The 12593-nt window shown below is 36.4% G+C and overlaps 1 non-coding gene across 1 annotated transcript; it reads right to left on the bottom strand.

Moving 5' to 3' along the window:
- Window positions 1–528: 528 nt before the first annotated feature.
- On the bottom strand, window positions 529–716 carry LOC128111387 (U2 spliceosomal RNA). The gene has a single exon (XR_008218629.1). It is a non-coding gene; the product is annotated as a U2 spliceosomal RNA (small nuclear RNA).
- Between the last annotated feature and the right edge of the window lie 11877 nt (window positions 717–12593).

The raw sequence follows: 12593 nt of genomic DNA, 5'->3' as shown, positions 1-12593 counted from the left end.
ATCTTTGGATTCAAGAAAATATCAGAAATGTAACTTTTGTAGGATACTTTCTAAAATAAAACTGAGCATGAGCTGTTTCTTGCCTATGAAGCAGATGATTGGCCCAACTTGAACTTCATTCAATACAACCAACATTACAAGCAAAGTGTTGCAAATAAATAATTTACATAAATATATTTAGAAAAGAGAACATACTTTTTAACTTATTTTCTTAACTTTTTAACTTAATCTTCAACCTGTTCATGTTTTTCTACGTGAGACTTAAACTCCTTTGTCCTAAGAATACAATGAAGCTAACTAATCATTCTTTAAAATATGGTATAGTTAAGGCTAGGAAGATGGCTTGGAGTGTAAGGGCATTTGATCTGGAAGCATGAGGACCTGGGTTCAAATTTTCAACACCCACATCAATATTTGGGCATGACCACACATCCTGTAAGTATTGTGCTTGTGTGGAAAGAGTTAGAAAGATCACGGAGACTTGGGGGAAAATCTAATTTTTTTCACTTTTATTTAATATAGAAAATATTTTGATGCAATGATCAAGCACGTACTACAATACCAGGTCAATGCATGGAATGGGTGGAGCAAGACCCTATTCCATCTCCCAGCCCCCAAAGTCCATTTAAAAATTGCCTTCATATAGAAGACATCAAATTTTAAACTGAAAAGAACAGATACCACACTTGGTTGTAGCCAAAAGGCTGTGAATTGATCATTATTACATGTAATTTTGTACAAGTTATACATGTATATACTACTGTACATTGTTGTTGGTTGTTTTTGCTCTTTTGCCTCTTTGGGACCCTGCCATCCAGCTTCCATAAATCACATGGGAATATATTCTTTCTCATAAATGCCCAGCCTTAACTTGGCTTGTTTCTTGACAGCTTTTCTTAACTTTGAATTACCCCATCTACCTTTTGCCTCTGGGCTTTTTCCTTTTCTTACTTCTGTATATCTTAGTTTCAGTCTTCCTCCATGGCTTGCTGTGTTGCTTGGTGGCTCCTTCATAGCATCCTCTTCTCCTCATTCTCTTGTTCTTTTCTGTCCTTTCTCCTGCCTCACTATTGGCCATTCAGCTCTTTATTAGACCATCAGGTGTTTTAGACAGGCACAGTAACACAGCTTCAAGAATCAAACAAATGTAACATAAGAGAATGCAAAACATCTTTAAACAGGGCTGGAGAGATGGCTCAGAGGTTAAGAGCACTGACTGCTCTTCCAGAGGTCCTGAGTTCAATTCCCAGCAATCACATGGTGGCTCACAAACATCTGTAATGAGATCTGGCACCCTCTTCTGTATACATAATAAATAAATAAATCTTTAAAAAAAATCTTTAAACAAATGTTAATTTAAATTAATTTAAGCACATTAAGCAAATGTTCCACAGCATAAACTAGCCCACCTTAAACTAATATTCTACAGCAATACAAGGTGGGGATTGTGGGGAATCAAGGAAGCCTTGAGTAAACAGACAAAGAATAGATGAAGGTCTGAGTGAAAAAATATTGTTGACATGAGCATGGCCGTTTCTACAACCAACACCTCAAACCTATGGGAAATTGGCAATGCTTTCTCTATACCAGTCAGGCTCAGAACTGGCAAATACTTCCTGTAGACATGATTCAAATGTTCATGAACTATTGACCAGTGTGAGGAAAGAATAGCAACTGCAGTTTCTTCCTCCTAGGTAACTACAGCCTTAGACTGCTTGCCTACAGACACTTCCTACTGATACCAGCTAACTCCTGCCCTCTCCTATACAAAATAACGTGCTGTGGTTATGGATTGTGTTGGAAATGTTGCCACTCCATCATGTGTACAGAGCCCACTTGACCCTAACTTTTCTGTATGTATGTATGTATGTATGTCCCTTTTTCTTTTCATTTTTTCCCCAGTCAAGGTTCCCATGACAAAAATAATTATCACAGACTGACATACTAAGTATTGTTTTGTGTTAACTCAAAAATAGACTTGAAAGAAGTGTTTTCATTTCCTTAAATGACAGAAAATAGGATGAAAAGCACAAGGGACTGTGGTTTTAAAGTGTATCCACTGAACTTAGCAGAAAAATAGGAGTTCTATAAAAGGTAAGGAAGAATATTACATAACCGAAGTCCAATAAATCTGAAATAAGCTTGGTGCCATTTGAAAACAAAAATACCGTATTAGACCACAGTGTGCTCACTGGGTGAAAATTAGGGGAAATGCAATGGCGGCCATAAGGAGAACTTCAACAGCCATGGACTATGCTCCCATCATGCATTTACCCTTGGTACATGGAGCGTATCTCATTCTTCCTTTTGTACTTGCAGCACTGTGTCAATGGCTAGAGTCTAGACACCAGACAATAACAAGTTCGTTGAATACTGCACTTGGCATAGGCTTTGTAGCTGAATAATTACAAGCAAAAGAATGGTATGAATGTACTCAAGCTTCCACAATGCAAGACTTTGATTGTACAGCAAACACAGGATTTCCTTTATGTGAGAAGCTTTTATGCATGAGCTAGCAGGTCTTGGGGTAAACACATTATGAGCAAGTTTGTAGGTCTCTGAAAATACCATGGTCAGCAGAGTGTTGATCTGTGTGTGGCACGAAGTCTGGTTGAATGCAAGTAGCTGGCATTGATTTAAATGTCAAGAGCCTGACACTGGGAAGTTTAATTTAGACATAGTAAGGTACAGCACAATTTAGGAAAAAAAAAAAAGTTTCCTGGTAATAGTTGATTCAATCGTGTGTGCACAATAAAGTTCAAGGCTTTATCAATCCATCTTCAATAAAGATAGATTCTATAGATTGACTGCCTTTGACATCTTAAGGGTCTGAGGGTTGATCTGGTATGGTTTCAGTTGTACAGATAACACACAGGTCACCAGGCTATTAACCACAGCCATTCCCAACCTTCTGGACTGAAACCAGTTGATACATTTCTTCCTTTGAAGAGACAATCCTGAGTGTTTAACATTCCTGTTTTCCCTAGTGTTATCTGTGAGCACACAGACTTCGGTGCCCCTTATTCTTCCTATATTTCATTTTTAAAGTGAAATTTGTTGGCTGTAATAGAGGTCATGGTTGAATGCACTTCCTGCATGGATAGTCTAATTAATATAGGCAAACATGAGAGTATTATAAGAATACTTACCAGGACTAAGTAAAGGGGAAAGCCATTGAAACTGTGATGGCCAAAGGGCCCTTGGATGATTTTGTTTATCTCTTTGTTCAAATCACAGCATTGATCATCATTAGTATGAGAGATATCTGACACATGAAAGCAACACATGCCACAAAATTATTGACAACCAAAATTATGCTTTAGCAAAAAAAAAATCTATAATAGCTCTACTTTGTAAAACTGTTCTCCTCAACTCACCCAGCTCTTGATTAACTTCTGCTAATATTTTGCTATAATATTAGTAATTTTACTAATTAATGATCATACAGGTCATCATTGAGACCTCTCTTTTAATTCCAATAATGATTCCTGGGATTGGCAATAGATAAGCCATTGTGGATGCAACCATTACAGGAGGATCCAATAGATACACACACACACACACACACACACACACACACACACACACACACACACACATCGTCACAGTCCTTTTTACAGTGAGCTCTCTTAACCCTGTAGATAGAGAACAAAAATTTACTGAGCAAAATGGGTGTAATACTGCCTATCCCACATAAACCTCTATAGCCTGTAGGAAGGACAGTATAAGTAGCAATTTCATTTAAAAAAAGTCTATCCAAAAAGCAGTTATTTACCAGAGTAAAGGGTATGGTTAGAGATAGAATTTCAATAGGGAGAGCTATAAATACATTTAAAGAAAAAATAATGTTATGAAAAATCATTTCCAGGGATATCAATCAAGGGAAGCCCTATGAATATGGATGCGGGTGGATTCTATTTTGTGCCCTGTTATTTGCACATAGTGCATATGAGCAAATTCTATGCCTTATAGTTTTCTTTTTAAGAGCCCAGGAACAGACAGATCTCCTCTGATACAAAAAGATTGTTTTGCTGACTGGTATGACCCAAATGAAGCCAGAGGTTACTTTCTAAACCACTGGCAACTGATGGCTACAAAGGTCACCAGGCTATTAACCATATCCATTCCTAGACTTCATGATGGAAAACAAGTTATGCACTTCTTTCTTTGAAGATACAGCTCTACCTCTTTGACATTCCTGGTTTCCTTAGTGTTTATCCATGAATATATGTCCCTCTGTGTCCCATAAAATCAACCCTTCCAGTTACAAAATAATGAACAAAGAAAGAGAGAGAGAGAGAGGGCTGAGGAAAAAGCAAAGAGATAAATAAAAAAGGAAGGAAGAAAGGAAGGAGCAAAGGAAGGAAATCTGAAGGGAATGTAAAGTGATGTCCTCATAGAAATCAAGGCGTGCCATTGAGAGAATCCTACTAGTGAATTAAGAATAAAGCATGTTGTAGAAACATCGAGATAAGCTGTGTTTGACACGCTGGTGTACTTGTTCACTGTTCTCAACTCAGGAACATCAAGCTGTATGTCTTGTACTCTTTATGAGGCAGACAATTGGCTATGTAAGCCAGGTCAGAAGAAAAAAATGCACTAAAAACATTTAATTTCAATAGTATCAGTCTTAGAAGATGTAGTACCAGAAAGAAAGTCAATTACACAGAGCTGATAGAACATGGCTAGAAGCTTTCCCCAATGGATTTCTAAGAATATGCTATCTTCCTGGAGGGAAAAAACACCCATAAAACATGATCATTTGGGAGAATCATAATGAGATTTTTGTCTTTTTCAGTCATTTTCCAAACACAGTATTTTATAAAATAATTCAAGACAACATAATACATCGAATGCTTGGACATGTTAACAAATACTCACAGTTCAAGTATGAGAGTATTAAACAACCAATAAATTTCCTTATGCAAAATAACCTAAGAGAAAATCAATGGTAAGCCCATTGGAAATTATTCCAATACAGATCCACTTGGGGAAAGTAGAGAACCAACCTCCATGAGTTATCTATCCTCTTACATCTATGTGGATGTTTGCATACCTACACAAATACACATGTTGTGCACAAAAGGAAGAAAGGAAGGAAGGAAGGAAGGAAGGGAGGGAGGGAAGAAGAAAGAAAGAAAGAATATTTTAAATGATTTGTTTATAATCTGAAAACAATGATAAAAATTTATTCTGCACACAGAACATCTAACACCATCTCTTTCTTTCTTTTTTTTTCGTTTTTCGAGACAGGGTTTCTCTGTGTAGCTTTGCGCCTTTCCTGGGACTCGCTTGGTAGCCCAAGCTGGCCTCGAACTCACAGAGATCCACCTGGCTCTGCCTCCCGAGTGCTGGGATTAAAGGCGTGCGCCACCACCGCCCGGCCGACCATCTCTTTCTTATTGACATGTTGATATAACCTTATTAAAACCCCTCTCAAGGAGAATCAGGTATCAGGACTGCATAAATAGTCCACAGATATTAATCCTTCATAAAATGTATCTAACAATCAAACTTTAAACAGTTTTCAACAAATTAAATCTGTCATATTATGCTTCTTAAACAAGTCTACCCAATTATTTCCTTTTCCCCACCTTGAGCTCTTCAGAAATGCCATATTTCTGTCATTAATTAATACCATGTTTATCCTCCAGGCTCTCATGCTCATTTGTCATGTGGTCACATATCTCTCACGTTCCTGTCACTCACAATAGAAGTACCGACTTTCTTGTAGGAAATATGATATAGTCACTTGTGGAATACATGCTAAAGCTTGCCTGCTTCTGCTTCATCCCTAAAGGGACAGAATTTTCTTGTGAATTTATCCGTTGGTTTTGTTTTTGCTATCTGCCTTATGAATTACTGTTATAAAGGAAACTCACATGATGCTTGCATGCTTTTCAGGGTTTTCTCTTGGTTTTGTATTGGGATTTTACTGTCCTCTTGGTCTTGCTTATTTGTATGCATTGTTGTTACTAATGGGAACAACAGGTTTATTGAAGAGTTTTATTAATGACTATCACTATTAAGATTTCTATGATTACTTTGTATACAGCTTTGGTAGCATTATATAGCCATCTAATATTTGATTATAAAATGGCTAGAAAAATATGTATTTCAGGAAACTTAAAAATTTCAATTTGACACAGGTTAAAGTAAGTTAATTTGAATTTTTGCTTCATGATAAGACTACAAAATAGGGGAAGATGATGTAACCATTCATCTTTGTTAATTAAGTGCTGGATGACAGAAGGCAGGAAATATTTATGACCCCATTTTAAGTTATTACTTTTTGGTCTTCATAGTACACCTACGTACAATCACAATAATTACACAGATTAATATTTTCAAGGTATTGTGTGTCAGCACTAAAATGAAGGAAGACATGGTGATGTCAAGAACTATGCTGTGTAAGAAGCAGCATATGTCTATACTTATGCCACCCATCACAATTTTACAGATAAGGAAACTGCAGTACAAACAATATAGGCTACTTAGAGAGAGCTACATATCAGTCAGTGACAGAATCATGATGTTCCTTTCCTGAGTTGATTCTGTCTTGCCTTTGTATTCCTTCAGAACAAGCTGAGGAAATAAGAGGAGAAGCAATCTGTGATTGACTGAAACCAGGTCTTACAGTTTCTTGCTCTTCCAAGGTTTCAGGCACAGAATTTTAAAGGTCCCAGAAGCCTGTGCTGATCTTCTGGTGATGGGCTGGGAATTTCTCAGGACATTCTAAAATAGCTAATGCTTTCTTCTACTTTAAGAGATTTCCCCCTACTTCTGATGAATAGTGAAAATAAAGCACTGTGTTTTAGGAAAAATTCATCTCTAACTCCAAGCTTTTGTGTAGCATGTGGCCCAATGAATAACTGAATTATTACATTTTTAATAGATCTGTATTCATTACTTTGCTGTCCTTCTCATAACATTACTTTTCTGTCTTTCCTGTAAATGCTGTGATTACACCTTTGTTATTCTCACACATTTTGAATGAATCTGTGCTTCTACTCTTCAGCTTTCCTGTAAGATTTTCTCTTCCCAGCTTTCTTGCTCTTCTACCATATCTAAATCCCTTTAAAGCTTCTTCTGTGTTACCTCACTTGCTCCAAAATGGTATCTCTTGGTTGTGGACCTATATACTAATGGAACAACTGGACCTATATACTAATGACCTCACAGAGACCATGACAGCATGAATAAGACCTATAGAGGTACAAATCAGACAATCTAAACACTGCAAAGGGAAGGTACACACAAATTCTCACTCCTGACCAAGATACCTGTTGCGAAAAGGAAAATCAGTTTTCTCCAATGGAGTCTTATTGGGTGTACTAACCACACCTCTAGGGCAGGTCCCAGCCCCATAAGTAATTGACCTATATAAAACAGACTCCACATTTTCTCATGCAGTTTTTGTCTTTTGTTGGTTTTGGTTTATGTTGTTGATTGAGTCTTCTTTTTCCTCCTCCTCCTCCTCCTCTTCTTCTTTTCTTCTTTTCCTTTTCCTCCTCTTCTCTCTCTCTCTCTCTCTCTCTCTCTCTCTCTCTCTCTCTCTCTCTCTCTCTCTCTCTCTCTCTGTTATGATTTTTGATTATTGTTTTTTATATATTTTTGATTAGTGGAGAATGTGAAGTTGGGTGGGTTGTGAGATATAAGAATCTGGGAGGAGTTGGGGGAAGGGGAAGTTTATAATAAAAATATGTTGAATGAAAAACATTAAAAGGAAGAACTTTATGATGAAGATAACCTTTTATCAGGCTCAGGCTGAACATTTGTTTCTAAAAAGGTGTTTGAGGCTATTGAATATTTTTTGGTCACTGTCAAAGGCAACATAGTCTTATGTGTTATATAAGAACATGTTGCTCTTTTCAGATCTTATTTTTATTAAACTAGGGCTCACTTTTGAACTACCATATTTAAGTGTTTACTATATAAAGGGCATCATTTTCAATAATTTCCAGTTTTGCTGGGAAATGCATTAAGGTTAAAAAATCATACAGCATCAATATCTAGAATTCCAGTGACTTTAATATTGAAAAGTTAGGCCTATATTGACATTCATTTATAAAATGTGGTGAACAAGATGAAATTCTCAAAGGACTAAAGAATAAAATCCATCTCCTCAATCTTTAGCTAATGACAAAGATTTTGCTGCTATTTTTTTCTTTTAAGGTTGCTTAGGTCAAATAGCATTATTTAAAAATATTTTATTTTTACAAATGACTCCAACTTCTTTAGAACATCTGGGAATATGGAAATATGGGAATGATTTTGACAAGTTAAATGTTAAGTTCCTAATCCTATATAAAACTTCCTCTTTTTCCCTCTCTTTTATTAAAGAGATTCTTTTCTCATATACTATATCCTGATAACTGCCCACCTTCTCTCCCAGCTGGTCCCTTTCTGTCTCTCATTAAACAAGAACTGGTTTATAAATGATAACAACAAACATAAAATAAAATACAAGATAAAATTTTAAAAAAATCACATCAAAGTTAGACAAGGCAAACCGACAGAAAGAAAGGAGCTCAAGAGAAAGCACAAGAATCAGAGACTCTCTCATTTGTACACTCAGAAATCTCACAAAAACACTAAACTGGAGGCTGTAATGTACACACAGAGGACCTGAGGCAGTCTGTCTTTCTGGCCCTGAGCTTGCTGCTTCAGTCTCTGAATTCATATGAGCTTTGTTCAGTTGATTTAAAGGGCTTTGTTCTCCTGGTGCTCCCTATTGCCTCTGATTCCCACAATCCTTCTACTTCCTCTTCAATAGAGCTCCATGAGCTCTGAGTGGAGAGATTTGCTGGATACATTCCATTTAGAACTGAGTGTTCCAAGGTCTGTCTCGGCATAATGTGTGGCTGTGAGTTTCTGGGTTTGTTTCCATCTGCTACAGGAGGAGGCTTCTCCAATCATGAGTGAACAAGGCACCCATCTATGAATATAACAGTTATTTATTTCTTATTTTTTATTTTTAGTTATATTTTTAGGTCCGTAGTATTTGGTTTTAGCCTAGGTCTCTGGACTATGTAGTCTCTGGGGTTTGGCCACTCAAGCAATTTCAGGTATGTATGTGTCCATCTCCTGGAGCGGGATTTATGTCAAATCAGGTACTGATTGATTACTCCCACAAGCTTTGTGTCACCATTTCCATAGCATATTTTGCAGGCAGAACAAATTATAGATAAAAAAAATTGTGGCTGGATTGATGTTTCTGTTTTTTTGTCTTGCAGAGTACTTTATTGTACCAAAGACTTTCTGATCTAATGAATAAAGAGCCCCAACTGTAGTAAATATCCTAATACTGGAGATAATAATATCTAGAAATTTGTTGTGACAGTTTTTTTTTTTACCAAGATCAGATATTAAATGTAATTATTTGAGATGCTTGTCAGAGCAATAAACTTTCTTCCATCTGTTTTACCTTTAATACTGGTTAGTGGTTTAAAGGCTGTTTTATATTTTACACTAAATATTTTAGTGAAATAGACAATATGACATAATGTTTTAAAAAGTGAGATTTTATGAAACTTAATTCCAAATTCAACATTTCATTATGCTAGCTGATTTGTTTCTTAGGCAAATTGGTTAAAATTTGCCCAAGGCGATAGTATAGATTCATATCAAAAAAGTTCATTTATTTCTCATGACAATCATGAGATAGCCATAGGGCCACATTTCTAAAGATCACACTGAAGGAGAAATGAACTTGGATGGTTTTCAAGGCCAGAACATAATGCCTACTTGGTTCACCATCTTGCAATGCTCTGCCTTGAAACTCCAGCTGTGTATTGTGTGGAAGAGGGTCAGGCTTGTGCATGTTCCAGCCAACAACACAGCTTTAAAATCCCTGGTTTCAACAAGAGACAGAGCTGAAACACTTGGTCTGACATTATCACAGCTACCTTGTACCACAATCTAGGTATTCCATATGAGAACTCCCCCATTAAGTCAAGTCGACTCCTGGAGTCCTGAAGTTGGTAATCTTATTGTTTCAAACCACTGAGTTGGAGTGAGGAGAATTCATGAAATTTTTTCACTTAAAAATTAAAATTATTTGCACTTCAAAATGTTACCTTTCAAAAGAAATAAAACAGCCAGTTTTGAGAAGAATAACATTTAAATAAATTCACATTGTAAGTTACTTGTTTACAAAAAGTATTATCAACTTTTCTGAAAAACTTCTGGCAAGGATTTGTGTAATCGCCTTAAAGATAAAAGGTACTATTGGTGAAATTATTAAGGCCACTCCACGTAGTTAAAAGGAGATTTATTTAATGGCATAACTTACAAATTAAGGGATAGGTAGGTCGCGGGGTCTGGGTAAGGTGTATCGCAGTCCAGCAGTGTTCTCTGGAGCTCTGTTTGACCCACTTCCACCGTCCAGGGTCCCAGCACAGAGAGAGCGCTGGCCTATCCAGATCTCGGGTCTCCAGGCACCTCCCTTCGCCCCGCTTTGTAGGCGTGACAGTTGCCGAAGTCTCAATGGGGGTTGGAACTTCCAGATCAAAGGTGGAATGGCTACCCACTACAAAGTACCTTTCAGTGTACTATTGTATTTTGTATTCAATGAAGGATATTAATCCCAGTTAGAAAACAGTAATAACCTCACATTCAATATGTTTTGTTGTATGTTCACTTAATGTGCGTAAATATGCACATCCATACAAAATATTTTGATTAAAAGTTTTTGAATGTCATGCAATCAGATGTTGCATGCACACCAGTAACTTTAATTTCAACCATGTGTAGGGGTCAGATTGAATTCAGACACATCATTCACACAGGCATTTGGAGTCCATTGCTCAGTTCCATGTCATAGTATGATTTAGATGTAGTCTACCAAAGGCTGGGAATCAAGACAGGGCAGGAAGAATCTTAATTGCCCAGTTCTGCTTTGGGTTTTCCTCACTTCTGATGTGTTAGTTGACATTGTAGATTGGCTGAATTTAAAAATAACAATGTATGGGTTTGTTTCTTTACATAGCCCACAGACCAATATCATGGCAATCCTCTGATGTATTATTAGAAATGTTTGACTTCAAACCTGTCTCCATACCTGCTCTATAGTCACATTAAAATATGTCAAACCCAGCTTTATAGAATTGTTAACCTTCCTATTTTACATTTGCAACTAAAGCAAAAAAAATGATAACTTCAAACCCCTTGGCAAATAAATTTCATTTCATTTTTGGAATTTCACATTTGCCACATAGAGGCATAAATTATCCAAATCTACAAAGGGGCTGAGCTTTCAGCAGCCTGCTTCATTCTCATTATGATCCCTTATTCTCCTCACTTCTGCATAGCCATCAATATCTGCACAAGAGTACGGTCAAACTTGGAGATGGCATGTAGAATTCTGTCTGGTGGATTTGACAGTTTACTCATTTGAATGATTGATTATAATTTATATATTTCATAGTATTTAAAGTGGCCCATACCAATACAATTATTGTCATTTCAAGTATTTCAATATGCCAGTGACCAAAACACAGAGAAATTTAGTTTTGACTAGCTTTTACAATCTTTCAGGCATGGTTTTGGATAATCATGTACAAGGTGTTAATTGTCTTCACATTAAGAGTGTGATTTATGTTACCATATCATCACAGATTCCACACAATAAGAAATGCAGTATTTCCAATTATGTGCTAAAATTAACCAGGTACATATTCCATTATGTGCCTAAAATTAACCAGGTACAGCAGGGTCTGGTGGGACTTGCTTTTAATTCCACTGCTCAGAAAGGGGAAGGTAGAGCTCTCTGAGTTCAAAACCAGTCTGGTCTACAGAGCAAGCTCCTTATATTCCATAGTGAGACTATGTTTAAAAATATTAAATAATCAGGTACAGGTACACATCTACATATGAAAGGAAAAAAATATACTAAAAAAAAAGGAGAGAAAGAATGTATGTATCCTCCCTTAAGGTGGATCTTGCCACACAAAAAAACTAAACAAGATAATACCTATTAAATTTAACCCTGCCTGTAGTCAGAAATTTGTCTGTCCAGACTGCCTGCTCCCAAATAATCACTCAGAGACTTAATATAAATTATAAATATTTGGCCAATAGCTCAGGCTTGTTACTAACTAGCTCTTATGACAAAACCCATTTATACTAATCTAAGTGATTCCCTGAAGCTTGTGGCTTTTACCTCTATCTCATTTTGTGTGTCTACCTTGTTCTCCATCTGACTGATGACTCTTCTCTTTGTGCCCAGGTATTAGCCAATCAGCTTTTCATTAGACAATGAGAATAATATATGTTCATAGTGTACAAAAATATTGTTTCACAGTACATGCCTATCTTTCTCTTGCCTTGCTATTGGCTGTTTCATAAGACCAATCAGGTATTTTAGATAGGCAAAGTAACAAAGCTTCACAGAATTTAACAAATGCAATATAAAAGAATACAACACAACTTTGCATCATTAAAACAAATGTTCCACAGTATAAACAAATGTAAGACATCTTAAAATATCCTACAACAATATGATATTGGCCATTAAGTCATTGATAAGCAAGTTACAATCTATAGAACCACATAGGGTATGTATAGAGTAAAATACTAGAGGGTACAGAAAT

The sequence above is a fragment of the Peromyscus californicus genome, unplaced genomic scaffold (assembly GCF_007827085.1).
Source record: "Peromyscus californicus insignis strain IS unplaced genomic scaffold, ASM782708v3 Scaffold_15__1_contigs__length_86483966, whole genome shotgun sequence".
Taxonomy (NCBI): Eukaryota; Metazoa; Chordata; class Mammalia; order Rodentia; family Cricetidae; genus Peromyscus; species Peromyscus californicus.
Note: the sequence above shows the minus strand (reverse complement) of the source record. Positions and strands in the feature narration are given on the sequence as shown.